The sequence below is a fragment of the Ovis canadensis genome, chromosome 25 (genome assembly GCF_042477335.2).
Source record: "Ovis canadensis isolate MfBH-ARS-UI-01 breed Bighorn chromosome 25, ARS-UI_OviCan_v2, whole genome shotgun sequence".
Lineage (NCBI taxonomy): Eukaryota > Metazoa > Chordata > Mammalia > Artiodactyla > Bovidae > Ovis > Ovis canadensis.
In genome coordinates, this window is record NC_091269.1 from 60,286,080 (window position 1) to 60,306,339 (window position 20,260).

Below are 20,260 nucleotides of genomic sequence, written 5' to 3' on the forward strand. Positions count from 1 at the left end.
AGTGATATGGTGGTGCTGAGGAGACAGAGGTGGAATAAATGGAAGTGTCAACCAGGAGAGGCCTAACCAGTGCCTTACAGAAGCTCACGTCCACAGTGATGCGATATCTTCTCATCCACCAAAGATAAGTAAGCTTACATTTGCGGCAACATGAATGGGACTAGAGAGGATCATACCGAATGAAGTAAGTTAGAAAGAGAAGGATAAATACCAGGTGATACACTTACACGTGGAACCTAAAATATAACGCAAATGAACAAAACTACGTAACAGAAACAGACCCACAGAGAGAACAGGCTTGTGGTTCCAAGAAGGAAGGCAAGTGGGGCAGGGATGGGTTGAGAGTCTGGGATCAGCGGATCCAAGCTATTATACACAGAATGGATAAACAATAAGGTTCTACTGGATATCACAGGGAACCATATTCAATATCCTATGATAAACCATGATGGAAAAAAAAATTTAGTGTATGTATGTATAACTCAGTCACTTTGCTGTACAGCAGAAATTAACACAAAGTTGTAAATCAACTATACTTCAATAAAAAATTTTTTTTATTTTTAAAGAAAGATAAGTAAGTTTAGCCTAAAAGTTGTTCTTGGTTTGAAGGCTCCTTGGGGAAGCCGTTGCTACCCATCATTTGTGCCTGTAGAACATAATCTAGTTTAGGACTTAATCCTGGCAAATTGTTATGCTGATTGAAGCGCATTGAATAGCCTGCATTTAACTGAATTGTATCTTACAATTTCTCTTTATCTTTTTGATGGGCTCCTTTTGAGTTTGATGCCAGTACTACCTTTGCAGGAAGGATTTATAGATTCCAACCTCCAGCTGTTTTGGAAAATTAGAAAATTATTTGCCCATTTGTAGTTTTCCAATCCTCTCTCCCTTCTCCAAGTCTCCCCATGTCAGCAGCAGTAGCTGGCATTGTTCCCACGGGCTCCTGGTGTCCCATGGAGGCGTTTTCCAGCCGTTCCAGGACTCATACCCTCCGTCTCTGAGAAAATACCCTCTTTTTCTGGAGTTCATCATAGTCCTCACGGGGAATGCGGAAATACAACTAGTTCCAAGAAAGTTGCTTTCTCTCCAGGTTTTTAAAAAAGCACCCACCTGCTGTGTAAACAGTCTTCCTTCTTCTTAATCCTAACTTGGTGGAAAAAATACATTGTAATAATGAAATGGCAGAGAGTTTATGATGAATTAAGTGAAAAAAGACCAAATAGGCTATGAAGTAAAATTTATGACATAATTTTAAATTTATTAAGAAGAAATTAAGATCAAAGAAATACACTTTGGCCAACATGGAAAAATGTTAAGCTGTTCTCAACATGGCTAGTGCTTAGCTGTTTAGGGTACTTACAGTATTAATTTGTATTTTATTCTCTATTTCTTATACTTTTTTGCATCATGTATAAAACTGACTTATTTTCTAAAATCCAGAAAAATATTTTTAATTTTTTTGTACATTGTTCAGAGTATAGATCACAATGTCTTTGAAAAGAGCATGACGGAGTATGGCAGAGACTGATGGCCCACCAAAAGGCATTCTCCCTTAATAGTAGGTTAGGCTGGCTTATTACTGGGCTGCCCCCTTGAATGACTGTTGCATATCTGCCTCATTCAGGACTGCTCTACCCATCTCTGTTTCTCTAGGAGCTAGCGGGGATCTAGCTCAGAATAGATGCTCACTGTGAGTTTGTTGATTAGAACTGGACTTTGACTTTCTTGACATCTTCATGACAAAGTTATAAATACCACAATTTTGTTACTACTTAGAGCTTTAAATAAAGTAGTATTTCGTGTAAAATGTGAAGACCTCACAACAGCTTGTTTCCATTCATCCCATCTTTTGTGCCATTGTTGTCATCTATGTTTCACCTACAATTTGTGTGAACTGGAGGTGGTATAAATTCCAAAGTGCAATGTTAGACTTTTTGATTTAAACAGTTACTGTCTTTTGAAGAAGTTAAGAAAAAGGTACACAGTTTATATCTGCTCACAGATTCGCCATTAGGAGTGTTCTTCTTTTCTCTCTGCAGATTCATGTTTCTGTCTGGTGTCTTTAGCCTCAACAACTTCCTTTAGAATTTCTTGTAGTGCAGACCTTTCGGAGATGAATGGTTTCAGCTGTCATAGATCTGGAAATAACTTTGTTTCATCCTCATTTCTTTTAAGGATAATTGGGTTAACAATTTTTTCCCTCTAGTATACAAGAGATAGCTATCCATTGTTTTATGACTTCCATTGTTTCTGATAAAACATATGCCTAATATTGTTTTTATTCCCCAATGTGTGATTTCTTTTCTGTGATTGTTAAGATAATTTCTTTTTATTTCTGATTTCCAGGAACTATCCATTTTGTTCTTCTTGGAGTTTGCTAAGCTTATTATATCTGCAAGTTGCTGTTTTTCAACAAACTGAAATTTTCAAATATTTTTCTTCAATTTTTTTTTTTTTGGTTCTGTTCTCTCTTCTTTCTCTCTGGGACTTGTGTATATTACACTATTTGATATTGTCCTGAAGACAACTGAGTGTGTGTTTATTTTTCTTCAGCCTTTTTTTCTCTCTGTTCAGATTGTTTGTTCAAATATTTGTTCAGATCGTCATGTTCAAATAATTTCTGTTCATCAGTCTTCAATTTCTTTAACTTTTCTTTTTTAAAATTTTCACTCACGGATCTACTCTTGGGCAGTAAAATATTCATTTCAGATATGTTTTTCACTTCCAGAATTTACATCCAGATCTTCTTATTATACCTTCCATCTACTTCCTGAGATATCCCACCTTTCAATTATTATGGCCATCTTTTAAGTCATTGAATATATTTGCAGCCGCTGCTTTACAGTCCTTATGTGATAATTCCAACATCTGATTCATCTTGGGGTCTATTTCTACTGACGGTTGTTTCTCTTCTTATGAGCCACATTTTTCTGATCTCTCAGATCTCTGCTAGTTTCTGTTGTTTGCTGGACAGTGTGGATGCCACATGCAAGGATCATGCATGCATTCTTTCCTCCTTTAAAGAGTGATGAGTTTTTTCCTGGTTGACAGTTGAATAACTGGAATATCCTTTTGGTTCTGCCAGACTTGCTTTTATTCTCTGTTGGTGCTCTTTTAGGCTTCCCTGATAGCTCAGTTGGTAAAGAATCTGCCTGCAATGCAGGAGACCCCAGTTCAGTTTCTGGGTCAGGAAGATCCGCTGGAGAAGGGACAGGCTACCCACTCCAGTATTCTTGGGCTTCTCTTGTGGCTCAGCTGGTAAAGAATCCACCTGCAACGTGGGAGACCTGGGTTCAATCCCTGGGCTGGGAAGATCCCCTAGAGAAGGGAGAGGCTACCTCCTCCAGTGTTCTGGCCTGGAGAGTTCCATAGCCCATGGGGTCACAAGCAGTCGGCCACGACTGCGGGACCTTCACTTTCACCTTTCTTTTCAGTGTGCTTTTGTTTCAGGTAAGAACCTGTTCTAGTTCATGCCTCCTACTCTAGGCTCTAGTTCTTAGTTTTCAGATTTGGCTTTTCTGGAGTATGAGATGAAATCCCAAGATGCTCAGGGAGGTCTTGCCACTCTGGATGGGATGGAACTCCAATGTTGCCAACAGTGCCCAATCTCTGTTATCTCAGTCCTCAGCCTTGGAGCAGGCAGTCTCCTCTGGTTTTTGGTGTCTTACCCCATGCATGTATAAACAACCCTTGGTCGAGGTCATACACAATGAATTCCCATAAAACACACTCTTCTCAGGCCCCTGCTCTGAAAATTCTAGCTTCTCAAGAAACCTGGAACTCTCTGACTTACATCTTTTTAGTTGGAGGATACTACTGCCCCTGGGGCTTCGCCTCCCTGTACCATGGCAGAGAAGCACTCGTAAGAAGAAAGCCAAAGCAACGGGCTCACTTTGTGGGGCTCACCTTTTATGTTTTTCTTATTTCAAGGATTAGTCTTATGATGCCTGCTGTTCAATGCCTGAAAACAATTGTCTCATATATTTGTCCTATTTTAGAGTAGCCTTCAATGGGAGGTTATCTCTTGTCATAACTGGGAGCAGAATATCCTTCCTATTTTTAGATACTTTTTAAAAACTACAGAATCTCACATTTCCTCTCAGCAAAAATGCATATTTACATATATGTACGTGTTCAGTTCGTGGTTGTCCTGGCAGCTTCAGTGTCTAACTAAGCATGGGTGACTCTCTCAGTAATAATAATGACTCGTATTTGTACAGCCATTTTTATTTACTTACTTGCTTTGGCTATGTGGCATGTGGGATCTTAGTTCCCCAACTAGGGCTTGAACCTACACCCCCTTCATTGTAAGTGTGGAGTCTTAACCTCTGGACCAGCAGGAAAGTCTCCAGTACAGCCATATTTAGCATTTAAAAAATCCTCTTACAAATATTACTTCAATTGTTCCATACATTGCATTGGTTCCATTCCACAAATAAGAACTACACTTAAAGATGTTAATTCCTTTTGGGTAGCAGTGAGAATTTCAACCCAGACTTTTTACCCAGAAGCCTAGATTCTGCTTATCATTTTAGTCAACAAAAGCAGACATCTCCCTAGGAAAGGGTCTTGCACCAGATGCTGAAAAAGTTAACTCTTTTCTTCATAATGGTGCACACTACAGCACAATGGCTCTCGCATACAGTATGACCATGGATCTTAATTGGCTGCTGAAAAAACCTGGAGCCCGTTCTGGCTTGGCAAGATGATACTTGAGCTGCTCCACACGCCTCTTGCATGCCTCAGGGTCACCTGTGATGCACCCCCTGTCTACAACCCTTGCAGTCGTCATTCTAGCTTCCTTTCTACTCATGAATGGTGGAATGAGAAATGAGAACTTGAGCAGAGATGCTGGTACCTATGACTCCTGCTGGGGAATGGGCATGAGGTGAACATGGGCACGTGACTAGGACTTAAGCTGGATAAGTCTCCTAGGTTGGTTACTGCTGCTGCTGCTGCCAAGTCGCTTCAGTCGTGTCCGACTGTGCAACCCCAGAGACGGCAGCCCACCAGGCTCCCTCATCCCTGGGATTCTCCAGGCAAGAGCACTGGAGTGGGTTGCCATTTCCTTCTCCAATGCATGAAAGTGAAAAGTGAAAGTGAAGTCGCTCAGTCGTGTCCGACCCTCAGCGACCCCATGGACTGCAGCCTTCCAGGCTCCTCCGTCCATGGAATTTTCCAGGCAAGAGTGCTGGAGTGAGGTGCCATTGCCTTCTCCAAGTTTGATTACTATCTACTGTCAATTCTTTACCGGCAAGAGTTGAGATATTACTACAAATGTTTTCATTCTCTTAACCCATCTCAGAGCCTTTTTGCCTCTCATGAAAGATGATGTTGCCTCACTAATAGTTAGTCATAAATGGTCAGTTTGTTGTGAACTAGAATCAGGTGATGTGCTATCTTTAAGGATCAGGCATTCATGCTAACCACTGCTTTTGCCCATGTGACTCAGAGAGACATTGTGTTTGAATGGACACACTGGCTGGTCCTACAAGGATGATGCTATGGAGAGATGATATGGGATGATTCAACATAATAATCCGAAAGGAATAAGAATCTTGATGCTGAATCCTAGAGAATGTTATGCTACTACTTAAACTTTTCTTTCATCATTGCTTTAATGTTACTCACTGTTGGTCATCTGAGGACTCCCTTAATGGGTGGTCCAGGTTAGTCCTGAGGATGGAGGAGGAGGGAATCCAAGTAGGAAGCTCCTTCTGGGCCTTAGGGAGGAAGATGATGAATTCATGCAATGTCCACAGATGTATTCTAGACACACTTCTAGTTAAATTCACCTAAACACCATTATTTGGAGAAAGAAATGGCAACCCACTCCAGTATTCTTGCCTGGAGAATCCTTCCAGGCTCCTCTGTCCATGGGGTTGCAAAGAGTCGGACATGGCTGAGTGGCTAAGCATGAGCATGAAGCACCATTATTATCTTTATTTTCCCAGAGGCTCAGAGAGGAGAAGCGGCGCCAAGCTAAGGAGGAAAAGTGCAGCTCCACAGCGCAGGGCTGGATGAACTCTGACTCTGTGTCTCCTCTTACTAGCTTTCTCTCTTCACCCCTGGCCCCACCCAGCACTGCTTACCACACTGCCCCAAGTGGCCTTTCTGCAGAGCCCAAGTCACCAGTCAGAACTCAGGCAACTCTGCTGATGGCTGGGAAGTGGGCAGAGTCAGGCATCTGCCGAACCTCCACTTCTGCTTTCTCCAGGAAATGAGCAGAAACCCAGTGATTCATAGTGAAACACAGTGAAAGACTGAAGGTTCTGAGCTGGGTCCTCTTCCCCTAAGCCTGAGGGGGAGGTATGGGGGTGCCCATGCCATCTGACATCTGCAGGCTCTGACGGACACACTCCAGGTAGGCAATCCTGTCCTTGGCCATGCCAGGCCAGCATAGAAGTGGGCTTGTGTGTCCTGCCTTCCAGGTCGAGCCGACGGGCCGCCTCCTGGAAAGCTGAGCATGGGAGCGCATGTGACCGCCGTGCCTGATCTGAGTTTGTGGATGTGGGAGAGGTGATAAGCTGAGGAGCAGGAAGTGTGTGTAGGACAGGCGGCACATATGCTTAGGGCTCCTCCAGTGTCTGAGTCTACTGGGGTGTCCCACTGTTGGGATGTCTTACTGTTGGGGTATCTGTCACTGTTGGGCTTTGCTGAGCTGGGCCAGGCTCCAGCACTGTTCCTCACCCTCCTACCTCAGGTCAAGCCCTTTCTTAGGGTTCTGCTAAAGAATATGACCTGCCACACCTAGGAAAGGCTGGATACGGGCCTGATTGGGCCATATTTGGAGTGAGAGGGCTGGCCACGAGACTCCTCTGTCCACCTGCTGTGTGGGCCTCTGAAAGATGCTGAACAGTGGGGGTCACTTCAGACTGGTCACTGAGAGAGATGGCTCCGACCTGGCCCTGTGGTTACTCCTAGGGGTCTGATAAGTAGGTACCCCTTGGGGCTGTCTTTCCCTCGCCTGATTTACCACATTAAAGCCTTAGAAACATCAGTATTTTTGAATCAACAGGTCCAAGGGGGTTCAAGAATTAACGCTTATCTTCCCACCTAAAATTGCATCTTATAGAACACCCAACCAATCCTTTGTCCCAACCTCTCTGAACCATGAGGAGTTACTCTGGTAACTAAGAAGTTCACGTGTTACCTTTTCCATAAAGTTTTAATTTTAATATGATTTTCTACATAGTCATCCATTTAATTGGTCAACAAATATTTATGGAGAGCCTCTTCCTGCCAGGCTGTGCTAAAGATGGCTAGGTCAGTGGTCAGGGGTGGGCGGTGCTTGGTGCTGCAGGATCCAGTGGGTTGGAGAGCAGAGGGTAGGGGAAGGGGGTCAGGAAGCCCAGGAAGGCACGTGTCTTCTAAGTGGAGGCCTGAAGGAAGGGAAGGCCTGAGCCAAGTGTGTTTCTGAGCTGTGTTCTTGGCAGGCGGACCTGAGAAGGCCAAGGTGCAGAGGACTGGTGGAGGCCAGAGTGGCAGACGGGGGTAAGGAATACGCCACGTGACCCGGCCAGAGAGGGCTGGGGCAGGGTCAGGTCAAGGAGGGCCTTCCTGCCCAGGGTCAACTTGGAAAGCCGTGAAATAGTGAGCAGATAGAGAGGAGAATGCAGAGGACATATATAAGCTGTAAGGAATGAAGATGGCCCTGAGTGTTGTCACCTCGGTTTTGTTTCGAAGCACCAGCCTCTGTGAAGCCCTCTGTGTGCTCATCCTTCCCCATCTCTTCAGAGAAAACTGCCCTCAATTTTGAGCTTATTGTTCTCCTGCTTTTCCTTTCAATTCGACCTTGTATATTTAAACTGCTAAATCTGTTATTCGCTTTCTCATGGTTTTGAACTTTATCAATAGTAATTAAATATTCTTTTAAGATTTGCTAATTTCATCAGAATTATGTGCCTGAATAATATTTGAATAATGAAGAAGAGTATTTCTTCATATCATTGAATGTGTCTCTAATGCATTCCTGTTCGTTGCTGGACGTGCTAAGTCGCTCAGTTCTGTCTGACTCTTTGCGGCCCTGTGGGCTGCAGCCTGCCGGGCTCCTCTGTCCGTGGGATTCTCCAGGCAAGAATACTGGAGTGGGTGTCTATGTCCTCCTCCAGGGGATCTTCCCGACCCCAGGGCTCAAGCCTGCGACCCGTGTCTCTTGCACTGGCAGGTGGGTTCTTTCACCACTACCACCACCTGGGGAGCTCTCTTACTGCTGGGTAGTATTCTGTCATACAGGAATAAACCTCAGTATACTCTCCCGGTATACTGCCAGCGGGCGCTGGGATACTCCTGGGGTTTGTTTTTTTCGTTTATAAGTTGCTTGGTCCTGTCAGCACCAGTGAGTACTGCTGGGAGACTCTTTTGTGCATACACCCTGTGGCGCATGAGCAAGAAGTCTCTAGGGTACGTATCCCAGAAGTAGCATTGGTGGGTTGTAGGGTATATAAATCTTCAGCCTTATTGGGTAATAGCAAAACCTCTTTCAAGTCAATTGTAACACTACCCACCCATCAGCAATATGTAACAGTTTCTCTTGCTTTACATCTTCACCGACATTTGATCTTGTTGGAGTTTTATACCGATTCCGAGCAAATGAAAAGCCTTCTGTGTTTTAAATTTGCATTTTCTGAAATACTGAGTTTGGTCATCTGTTTATATCCTCCTTGCCCATTCTAAATTCTTTTTCCTGTTCAAATCGTTTTCTCTATGGGGTCGTCTGTCTTTTATCTTATTGGTTTTCTGTAATGCAGTACATATTCTGATGTTAATTCTCCGTTATCTATGTATATTGTAAATACTTTTCTCTTGTTTGTGCCTTGTCTCCTTATGTTATTTGTGATTTCTATTAATGATTGAATTTCTTAGTTTCAAACAAGCTTAATTTACCCATAATGATCTTTCATGATATATACTTGAATATTATCTAAGAGATTCTCCTCCACTGTAAAGTCATAAAATTATTCTTTTTTATTATTAAATTTAAAAAGTAATTTTCCATTCATATTTAGTCTTTAGTCCTACTTAGAAATGATTATTCTGTAGGGTGTGAGGTAGTGGGTAATGTTTTATTTTGCTTAGTCCTTTCCATATGGATAACCAGGAAGGTTAGCTCCATAAATCAAAAAGGCCCTTCTTTAGTCACTAATCTATAGCAACTTTGTTGTAAATCAAGTTGGCATGTATGGTGGGTCTGTTCTTGGGCTGTCTTCTGTCAATTTGTTTTTCTACGCTTTGCCAACACTAAATAATATTATTAACCAGAAGCTTATAATAAGTTCTGTTATCTAGGAAGTGTCTCCTCATTTTTTCTTATTCTTCCATTCTGTCTTGACATATTGTTTCCTTCTTTATTAATATGGATTTTAGAAACAGCTTCTCAGTTTCAACAAAAAAGTTCTGCTCAGATTTATTAGAAATATAATTTGAAGCGAAGTTATGTCTTTATGAAAATGACTCTGCCAATTCATGAATACAGTTAGTCCCTTTTATAGAATTAGTGCATACTTTGCCTAGATTTATTCCTAATTGGTTTGATTTTTATATTATTGCCTTTGTCTTCAAAAATATGTTTTTTTGACTCTTGCTGATACATGCTGCCTTAAAGAAAAATCACTTTCTGTGGGTAACAAAGGAAGAAGAAATATTATCAGTTAAGAGGCTGTTGTTATAACCCAGGCTGGAGGTAACAGTGGTTTGCCCCAAAGTGATAGTAACAAAGATAAGGAGTAGCAGTGATGCTAAAGCTGAAGTTCCAGTACTTTGGTCACCTCATGAGAAGACCTGACTCACTGGAAAAGACTCTGATGCTGGGAGGGATTGGGGGCAGGAGGAGAAGGGGACGACAGAGGATGAGACAGCTGGATGGCATCACTGACTCGATGGACATGAGTTTAGGTAAACTCCAGGAGATGGACAGGGAGGCCTGGCATGTTGTGATTCATGGGGTCGCAAAGAGTCAGACACGACTGAGTGACTGAACTGAACTGAACTGAGAGTGGTGAGAGTCTGGATATTTTTTGAGAGAGATTTGACAGTGTTGCAAGTGTTGGGTATAGGAGAGAGAAATTAAAGATGAGTCTAGAGCAACAGAGAGAATTGAATTGTCAAGGAACATATTTGTAAGGTGGTGATTATTCCAGAATATCAATTTGAACATATAAAGATGGAGATGCCTATTAGACATCAAGCAGAGGACTGAATTCTTGGCATCCTCTCCCTCAAGTGGCCTTTTGGTAAAAAAGCAAGGCCATGTGGCCACTTGGGAGAGGGGTTGTTGTTACATCAAACAAACAAACATTGGAGTTTAGTGCAGAGAAAGATTTATTCATCGAGGAGGTGCTGACTAGAAGAGGAGTTGTAGACTTGTCTCAAATTCAACTTGCTAGCTGGCTGGGGCACAAGGTTTTTAAAGGCAAAAAAAGGTCAAAGGGAGAGGGTACTAGGCTATGTGATCAGCTCATGAACCTTCTTCTGATTGCTGGTGGTGAGGTAACGGGTGATGTTTGGAACATCTCAGTCATCAGCTTTCTAGTTCCAACCAGTCTGGGGACATCTACATGCCCAGCATGCGGTTACCATCCTTCACCTGGGGGTGGGGGCAGTCCTTAGTTGCTACAGAGCAACTCAAAGAGATGCATCAGATTGTTATCTATTTCTCTGTGGGGGAGCTTGGAGTCCCGTGACTCTGTTTTCCTAATCGTTAACTGCATGAGTCTGCTTCTTGGAACACGCAGAAGCTTTAGGAGACTAAAGTCTATTTTTTTTGCTACAAAGAAGAAATGAGGGACATGGAGGGTCTTCTTTACCCATGAGGGCCCTGTAGGGTCCTGCTTGGTTTCAGTTCCCCTTTTCATTTGTTAGTCTTCAATCCTGAGGGGAACAGGTGCTGGACAAAATCTTTCTTATAAAGTTTTGGATAAAGGGGTTAATGGTAAACTCATCAGAGGAACTTGATTTTAAGGGGACTCAGCTTCAGGAGGAGAGATATTTTGTGCAGGAGAGGAAGGGGGAAGATGAGCACCTCAGAGGTCCTTAAGCCTCACTGTAGAGCTCACATCCATTTTATTTACAACTAAGGCCTTACTTTGGTTGTCTCCCTCCAAGGGTCCTGCAAACTATCAAAATGCCCCTGCATTTAACATGGGAGATGATGTCTCTGAGTAACATTTCTAAGCCCTTCATATACCTGTTAAACACTTAAGTCTCAAAGTCCAGACCTATGTTATACAATACAATAGCCTGCAGTCATCCCTGAAAAGTGGCCAGTCTGAGCTGTGTTGTAAGTTATAAAATGCACCTTCGATTTCAAAGATATTAAAAACAAACAATAAGAGGAATATGGACTATCTTTACTTGAAAATACTGATAACATATTGAAATGATAATACTTTGGATATATTGCCTTAAATAAAATATATTTTAAAATATATTTAAATAAAGAGATTTAATTAATTTAACCTATTTGTTTTTACTTTCTAAATGTGGTTGCCCCCAAATTTAAAATTACACATGTGGCTTGAATTTGTGGTTGGTTTTATATTTCTGCTGGGAAGCGCCCTTCAGAGAAATGATACTTCTTGTTCCATGGCTAAGACTTTCATGAGGAAAATGGTTCAAGAAGGATGGGAAATTAGAAAAGAGAAAAGTCCCTCATCCTAGATAATTCCAAGGAGAAAGTATGGAGGATAGGAAGAATGGATTTAGTACTTACGATAAGCCAGACATTGGGTAGGGCACTGGTATTTGCAATCTCATTTGATCCCCACAGTGAGATCAGTTTCATCGCTCCCATTTCACAGATGAGAAAATGGAGGCTCAGAGAGGTAAAGTCCTTTGCCCTCAGACATTAAATGCCTTGATTGGAATTTGAACCTAGTTCCACCAGATGTTCAAGTCTGTGTGCTTTGCATTAGCTACCACTAAAAAGCTGATGGAACACTTCTAGAAAGATGCAGTCAGTGTGTGGCAGAAGTGTGAAAACTGCTCTTCTCTCTTGGCCAATGGCTAATCCTTCTTTTGAAAATTCATCTTCATAGATAATTTACAGCAGACACAAAGGTTTCAAGGGGATCTTTCCTCTCAGCCCTGCCCATAGCAACAATGGAGATGCCCTGAGCATCCTGTTCATAGAGAGTAAGAGAATCAGTTATGGGCAATCGACCAAGAATCCTTCTCCATTACTGAATCTCATAATTTAAGGAAAAGGGCAACATAGAATATATTTATGGTATGATGACAGGCACTTACTGCAGTAAGACTTTGTACGTCAATTGCAAGTAACGTATGCTTGGACGTAAAAAGTAGTATACAAAAAAAGGGCAGGAAACCCTTGCTGATTTTCGTATTTTCAGTATTAAGAATATAGTCCAAGTCGCACCCCAATGTCAGTTTTTTAAAGGATATGCACAAAATACAGTAAAAAGAGATCTGCCGTCAAAGACGGAGAACAGGCACACACGGAGAAACTGTTACAGGACGGTCAGAGCGCATCAGAGGTTAATCACGCCGAAACGCTACAGTGAGCGCACGGGGCTTTCCCCCGACCTCTGAGCGTGGACCAGATGAAGTTGAGAGTGGCCCCAGGTGCAGAAACCAGGTGGTCCCGGGGGCGGGGGTAGTAGGGATGGGGCAGCTGGGAGACAAGTGTATTAAAGGCAGGGCCTAATAACATGCTGCGTCCTTTAGAAGATGGCGGAAGGCAGTGACGGGACAGGGCACAGCAGCCCAAGCTCGGGAGGATGGAGCCACGCAGCTCCAGGCTCCTCCGCAGATGCCGGAGTGCGGGGCGTCCTGCGCAGGCGCAGCAGCTGTGCGCGCTGCTACCGCTGCCATTGGGTAGAGCGAAGGGGGAGAAAAGAACCAGGACAATGAAGGTGGGCAAATATCCAGACGTTCAAAAGAAATTTAAAAATCAGAACACACAGTCTGTTATTTTACTTCAGTTTTTCCTCGCATGCACGTGTCTCCCGGAAGCATTCCATTATATAAGTGACATATTGACCACATCAGGGGAACTGAAATGGGTCCAAGGTTCCGTCTTGGGTCTGGGGCGGGAGTGGGAGGGCAGTTACCGTGAAGAGTGATTCTACTGCTTCCCCTTGTGGGAAGGGACCCCTCTCCCCAAACCTGGCTACAATACCACCTCCCTCCCTAGAAAAGTGTCTTTCCTCACACTATTTAAAATGTCTGAATAGTATCATTTTTGATGTGTGTATTTAATACCACCCCAACATGAATTAAATAAGCGTGGCATTTTATATGGATAAAAATTTAAGGAGGAAATGCAGGAATGAGCAGGAGAAAGCGTGTTCATGAATAAGGTCAACACAAGGAGAAAAGCGGTAAGTGCAGCAGTTCTAGGCAAAAGGTCCTGGGTGAGAATGATGGGTCTGGGAATCACAAAATGTGGGCTTTTACCGTCTGACTCCGCAAATCCTGTCTGCTCACCGTGACTTTCACTCTCAGGCTCCCCTTTCTTCTGTAGGTCATCTCTTCTCCGTTGTGTGGCCTTGCAGCCTTCGTCACAGATGCATTGACCGTAGGTGCATGAGTATATTTCTGGGCTTTCTATCGTGTTCCGTTCATCTATATTTCTGTTCCTGTGCCGTACCATATGCTGTTTCTTCCCAGGCGGCACAGTGGTAAAGAATTCACCTGCCGATGCAGGAGACGCAAGAGATGTGGGTTCAGTCCCTGAGTTGGGAAGATCCTCTGAAGTAGGAAATGGCAATCCATCCAGTATTCTTGTCTGGAAAATTCCATGGACAGAGGAGCCTGGTAGGCTACAGTCCATGGGGTTGTGAACAGTTGGACATGACTAAAGTGACTTAGCACACACAGACGCATTGAATCTGTAGATTGCCTTGGCTACTATAGTCATTCTGACAATATTGATTCTTCCAATCCAAGAACATGGTATATATCTTTCCGTCTGTTTGTGTAATCCTTGAAAGAATTTCTTTAGTAAATGAATTCCGTGAGAATTAAGAGATGCTTAATTTCTTACAGGTCAGGAATGCATACCTCAAGGTACGTTTGAAAGTTTAATGAGCTGTTTTTGTATTTATTTTCTGACCAAATAATACTTGAAATTTAATAAGTTAAACAGGCTGATTGTATGAGCTAACCAATCCTGGAAATCTTTCATTTCTTTCACCTGAACAAGTGGCCTGAGAAGAATAAGGATGCCTTGAAGTCCCCAGAGATGTCACTCCCCCAGGGAGTCCAGAGGGTGAGGAATGGGATGGGGCAGCTCAGGATAGGGGGACCTTTGTGCCCTAGCCTCTGCCCACACTCTCCACCCTGCTCCTACCCTGCATCCCCCACAGTGGCACAAACCACCCGTGTTTCAGCCTCATGTCTGTCATCCCTCGTCCCTTTGTGTGCCCTTCCCAGGAACAATTCTCTCCAGCCTGTCGCAGTCTCCTCCTTCCCTTATGCTGCCGCTCCCAAGACTCTTTCTGTGAGCGCTCTCTTCTCCCAGCTTCACTGCCTGTCCATCGTCCCCAGTGGCCAGCTCCTTCCCTCTGCGCCCTTCATGCTGGACTCCTGCTCCAAAGGTGCATGTCAGACATTGTACTGTAGCATCCTTCTCCCTGCCTCCTGTTCCCACAGGCTCTGTGATGCTCCATGCTGAGAGCCCCACAGGGCCACCCACGACACTGCCTGGGATGAGGGCCATGTCCATGTCCACCCTTACCCCATCCCCGCTCCCTGTGCCCCAGCCTTGAACCCTACCCACATCCCTGAACACACATGCTCCCTGGAGTGTCCATCTGCTTTGCTTCAGATACACCTCCTCCTTATCCCTCAGTGCCCAGCCTGGGTATAGTCCCTTCCGAGACGCCCTCCCAGACCAGCACACCCCTCTCTGGGCTGGGCCGCGAGCCTCTTCTGTGCCCCACAGCCAGGCACCTCCCTGCCCAGCACCTGCCCTACTGCGTCTGCCTCCCCAGTGCTTCCTTGATTGGGAGGTGGACCAGGGTGTGGACCAGGGGATGACTCTGCCTCTTGTATGTTTAACAGTCAAACAACGCACCATGCAGAGAAAGCTGAGTAGAGCCGCAGCTCTGGTGGCTAGCCTGGGGGGTGAGTGATCAACACTGGGTGTGCTGCTGGTGTCAGTCCAGGAGTGACTGGTCAGCGGGTGGCCACCTTGTGTCAGGGCTAATGAACCCTGGGAACTGTGGCTCCCAGAGAGCAGCTCTACCCTGGGGGGATGGCAAAACCAGAGGGTCCTCTTCTGGGCCTGCTCACCTGCAATGTGAGGGGGCCAGATGGCAGTGTGGTGCTAAACCTCCTATGCCCAAAGGTCAGTGGCAACTCTGCAAGACCAGCCAGAGCACCCCGGCAGTGTTGGCAGTAAGAGTGTCCAGCTAGTACCTGAGCTGCCCCTGAGGTCTGTTTTTACCACTGTTAGCCACTGTGTCAAGCCAAGCTAGAGTGAGGAAAGGAGCTGAGGACTTTGGAGTAAATGTCGGCATTTCACTTTGGTTCTAACACTTATTAGCAGTTTGATTTCACATAAGCTACCTGTTTTTCTCTGAGTCTTGCCCTCCCTATCTGTATAATGGACATAATAATACTTCCTTTACAAAGATTACAAAAATACTTCCTTTTCTAAGATTAGGGAACTCTGATGGCCTGTTAGACGCTCATTCAGTTATGGCCATTCTTACTTAGGCAGCATCTCCTTACGTTCCAGTGGACGTCAAGCCACAGATAAACCCCCTCACTGAGGAGGCTCCTAGTTGCAGGAACTGGGCTGCTTGTTCACCAGCCCACATCTTTATGTTGGCAGTGATTACTGTCACAGCTAAACGTTGAGGGTATGGCCAGGGGAACTGCTCCCTGGCCATTTTTGGCAACGTGGAAGTCAGTACACATACCGAGATATAAAACTGGGTCCCTTCCCCAGCACACTGTGAGTTCCTATATTTTATTGCTGTTGCAAAACCCACAGAGGTGTGTGCTGGCCAGGAGTGCATGGAGTGGAATCAAAAAAAGGAAGTGTTGAGCGCCACGGGAGGTGTCGCCCCACTTGCCTGATTCCTGCCAATCAAGTCCCCATCTTAGTCGTCAGGGGAATTCTTGAACTTCTGGAAATAACCTGAGTGGCCTCCTTCTCTTCTTGACTCATACAACACGGGAGATAGGGTCCAGGGTTCTGCTGTTTCCCACCTGCTGGTACTTTTCACCCTTGACTGATGTAGGAGGTGGGGACTCTTGCTAACTGGACAGGGTGGGGGCCACACCAAGGTGGTCGCTAGTCCTTGCTGCGAGATCACCTTTTCTCGTCTTTCCCTGCTCCAAGCCTGGCTTATGCCAGCTGGGAGTAACCATTCGAGATTCACATTACTGTTCCCCTTTTCTAGACGTTTAAGATCTATTATTTAGAGCTCCACATCTGTGTCAGCCACTAGAACTTGGCTGAAGCATGATTTCCCCATCATGCCTGATTCAGCCCTCTCCTGTCTGGAGACCGGAGCCTGGGGAGCCCAGGGTTCTGGTCGGGCGTTTTAGTCTGGTTTCTGCAGATCAGATTGGGATGCTGGTGAAACCCTCTTTGAGCAGCAGCCTCAGTAGGAGGAGCAGGTGAAGGGCCTAAACTCTTAGCCTCTAGCTTCTCTATTGGTGTTCCTTCCACCTCCATATTTATTATTTTGGGCTCCAAAATCACTGCAGATGGTGAGTGCAGTCATGAAATGAAAAGATGCTTGCTTCTTGGGAGAAAAGTTATGACCAATCTAGATAGCACATTAAAAAGCAGAGGCATTACTTTGCCAACAAAAGTCCCTCTCAGTTCAGTTCAGTTCAGTCGCTCAGTCATGTCCGACTCTTTGTGACCCCAAGGACCGCAGCATGCCAGGCCTCCCTGTCTATTACCAACTCCTGGAGTTTACCCAAACGCATGTCTGTTGAGTCGGTGATGCCATCCAACCATCTCATCCTCTGTTGTCCCCTTCTCCTCCTGCCCTCAATCTTTCCCAGCATCAGGGTCTTTTCAAATGAGTCAACTCTTCACATCAGGTGGCCAAAATATTCGAGTTTCAGCTTCAACATCAGTCCTTCCAATGAACGCTCAGGACTGATCTCCTTTAGGATGGACTGGTTGGATCTCCTTGCAGTCCAAGGGACTCTCAAGAGTCTTCTCCAACACCACAGTTCAAAAGCATCAATTCTTCTGTGCTCAGCTTTTTGTATAGTCCAATTCTCACATCCATACATGACTACTGGAAAAACCATAGCCTTAACTAGATGGACCTTTGTTGGCAAAGTAATGTCTCTGCTTTTTAATATACTGTCTAGGTTGGTCATAACTTTCCTTCCCAGGAGTGAGTGTCTTTTAATTTCATGGCTGCAATCACCATCTGCAGTGATTTTGGAGCCCCCCCAAAAAAATTCTGACACTGTTTCCACTGTTTCCCCATCTATTAGCCATGAAGTGATGGGACCAGATGCCATGATCTTAGTTTTCTGAATGTTGAGCTTTAAGCCAACTTTTTCACTCTCCTCTTTCACTTTCATCAAGAGGCTCTTTAGCTCTTCTTCACTTTCTGCCATATGGGTGGTGTCATCTGCATATCTGAGGTTATTGATATTTCTCCTGGCAGTCTTGATTCCAGCTTGTGCTTCCTCCAGCCCAGCATTTTTCATGATGTATTCTGCATATAAGTTCAATAAGCAGGGTGACAATATACAGCCTTGACATACTCCTTTCCCCTGTGGAACCAGTCTGTTGTTTCATGTCCAGTTCTAACTGTTGCTTCCTGACCTGCATACAGGTTTCTCAAGAGGCAAGTCAGGTGGTCTGGTATTCCCATCTCTTTCAGAATTTTCCACAGTTTATTGTGATCCACACAGTCAAAGGCTTTGGCATAGTCAATAAAGCAGAAATAGATGTGGTTTTTTTTTTTTTTTTTGGATTTTTCATGCTTTTTCCATGATCCAGCGGATGTTGGCAATTTGATCTCTGGTTCCTCTGCCTTTTCTAAAACCAGCTTGAACATCCGGAAGTTCACGGTTCATGTATTGCTCAAGCTGTCTAGTCAAAGCTATGATTTTTCCAGTAGTCATGTATGGATATGAGAGCTGGACTATAAAGAAAGCTGAGCGCCAAAGATTTGATGCTTTTGAACTGTGGTGTTGGAGAAGACTCTTGAGAATCCCTTGGACTGCAAGGAGATTAAACCAGTCCATCCTAAAGGAAACCAGTCCTGAATATTCATTGAAAGGACTGATGCTGAAACTGGAACTCCAATACTTTAGCTACCTGATGCGAAGAACTGATTCATTTGAAAAGACCCTGATGCTGGGAAAGATTGAAGGTGGGAGGAGAAGAGGACAACAGAGGATGAGATGGTTGGATGGCATCACCGACTCGATGGACATGAGTTTGAGTAAGCTCTGGGAGTTGGTGATGGACAGGGAAGCCTGGCGTGCTGCAGTCCATGGGGTCACAAAGAGTTGGACATGACTGAGAGACTGAACTGAACAGAACACCTCCACATATGTGTTTTTTCATGTCAGTTTGGTGGACATGTGATTTATATACAATATTTTACCCCTTGCATGTGCCCTTTTGTTTTGTTTTGTTTTGTTTTTTTTCATGTGCCCTTTTGGACACACATACTTAGTTGTGTGACCACCCCCGAGGTCAAGATATAGAACTTTTCTCCCACCCCAGACGTTCCCGTTGCCCTTTGGAGCCACCCTCTGATCTGAAATCCCTGGCAAGCACTGATCTGTCTTCTGTACTTGTAATTTTGCCTTTTCCAGTGTGGCGCATAAATGAGGTTAGGCAGTGTGTAGGGTTCTGGCTCCTCTTACTCGGCATAAGGTCTTCAAGACCCATCCAGGTTGCTGTGGGTCTAAAGTGTGCTGCTTTCTACTGCAGAGAAGCATCCCGCCATACGGAGATACGTGTTCCTTTATCTATTCACCCCTTATAAACATTTTGCCGTATTTCCAGGTTTTGGCAGCTATGAATAGACCTGCTATAAACATTCATGTATAGGTTTTTATATAAACATAAATTTTCATTCCTCTAGGGTGAATACCCAGGAAGGTAAGGGGCGAGTATATGTTTAACTTCCTCAGAACTTGCTGAACTGTCTTCCAAAGTGGCCGCACCATTTGCATTCACAGCAGCGAGAGTGATGGTTGCGGTTGCCCTCCATCCTTGTCAGCACGTACCGATTTTGTATGTTTTTTTTGAAGACATTCTCACAGACGCGTCCTGGAATCTCAGTGTGCTTTTAATCTATGTTTCTCTAATGCTAGTGTTCTTATCCGCCTCAGTGCTTTTGATTAACAGTAGGCTGTGGAGTGAACAGAGCATCCAAGTAATTGTAACTTCCGTCCACCCCTCCCCATTTTCATTTGCTTGTAAGCTCTCCTGTTAACATGAGATGGTGGGGAAGGAAGTGAGGCTGAGCCCCACCCCGCACTTGTTTTTGGAACAAGATTGGTTTTGTGATTTTTTTTTCCCCCCTGAGAACTCCAGGTTGAGGCCAGGCTCTTGTGGACTCAGGAGCAACAGCATTTGGATCTGCTGACGTACAATGAGGACCTGACTTTTGAATGGAAAGGAATGCAGGTCGTTTGCAGCAGTAGCATGGAAAATTGCTGTTCTGCTCTCTGTCACCTGGTTTAGAGGCTCCCCCATTGCTGGGGCCTGGGGACCACACCCCTGATGTGGATGGTAAATCCAGAAAGGGTTAACAGTCATACAGGCTGACAAGAAATGGTGTTGGGGGGGCACTTCCATCTTGAATTTTATTATAGCAACTCTTTGCCACTAGGTCTGAGCTTCCCCATAGGATGCAGTGAGTCCCAGGTTTCTTCTGACATACCCTATTGGAGGGTGGCTCCACACACCTCCACACATTTCCTCCAGAATAGCTTCCTGACATTTTAACTCCAAGGGTTGCTAAATCATATATAACATCCTGAGACTTCTACCCATTGGCAAATCATCCCACAGGAAGTCAGGGATGAAGCAATCAGCTGAAGGTGGGTTTAGCAACTCAAGTGTCAGTCACCCGGATGATTCTTCAGGCTGCAGGTGTTGGCCTCCTGCATAGCAGCTGTGAGCAGGGTGCCCTGGATGCTTTGCTTCTGAGACATTATAAAGCTCCGATAGTGCTAGGGATCCGTGTAGGGTAGATGGACGTTCCCGGCCCGTGTCCCTGAGGTCATAGGGAGTTCCCCTTCTCAGGTCACTGCAGACGCGTCATCTGGCTCCTACACAGCAGCTGGC

General features: G+C 44.6%; 1 protein-coding gene across 2 annotated transcripts in view; it reads left to right on the forward strand.

Moving 5' to 3' along the window:
• The window catches only part of WDFY4 (WDFY family member 4), a 265,680-nt gene continuing 245,420 nt past the window's right edge, over positions 1 to 20,260 (forward strand). The window contains exon 1 of one of the 2 annotated variants that reach the window (XM_069572500.1): positions 1 to 128. The gene's annotated coding sequence lies outside the window, so the exon portion shown is untranslated. Of the gene's footprint in view, positions 129 to 6,157; positions 6,365 to 20,260 lie in introns of those variants that run through there. The other variant, XM_069572499.1, reaches the window with a different exon arrangement.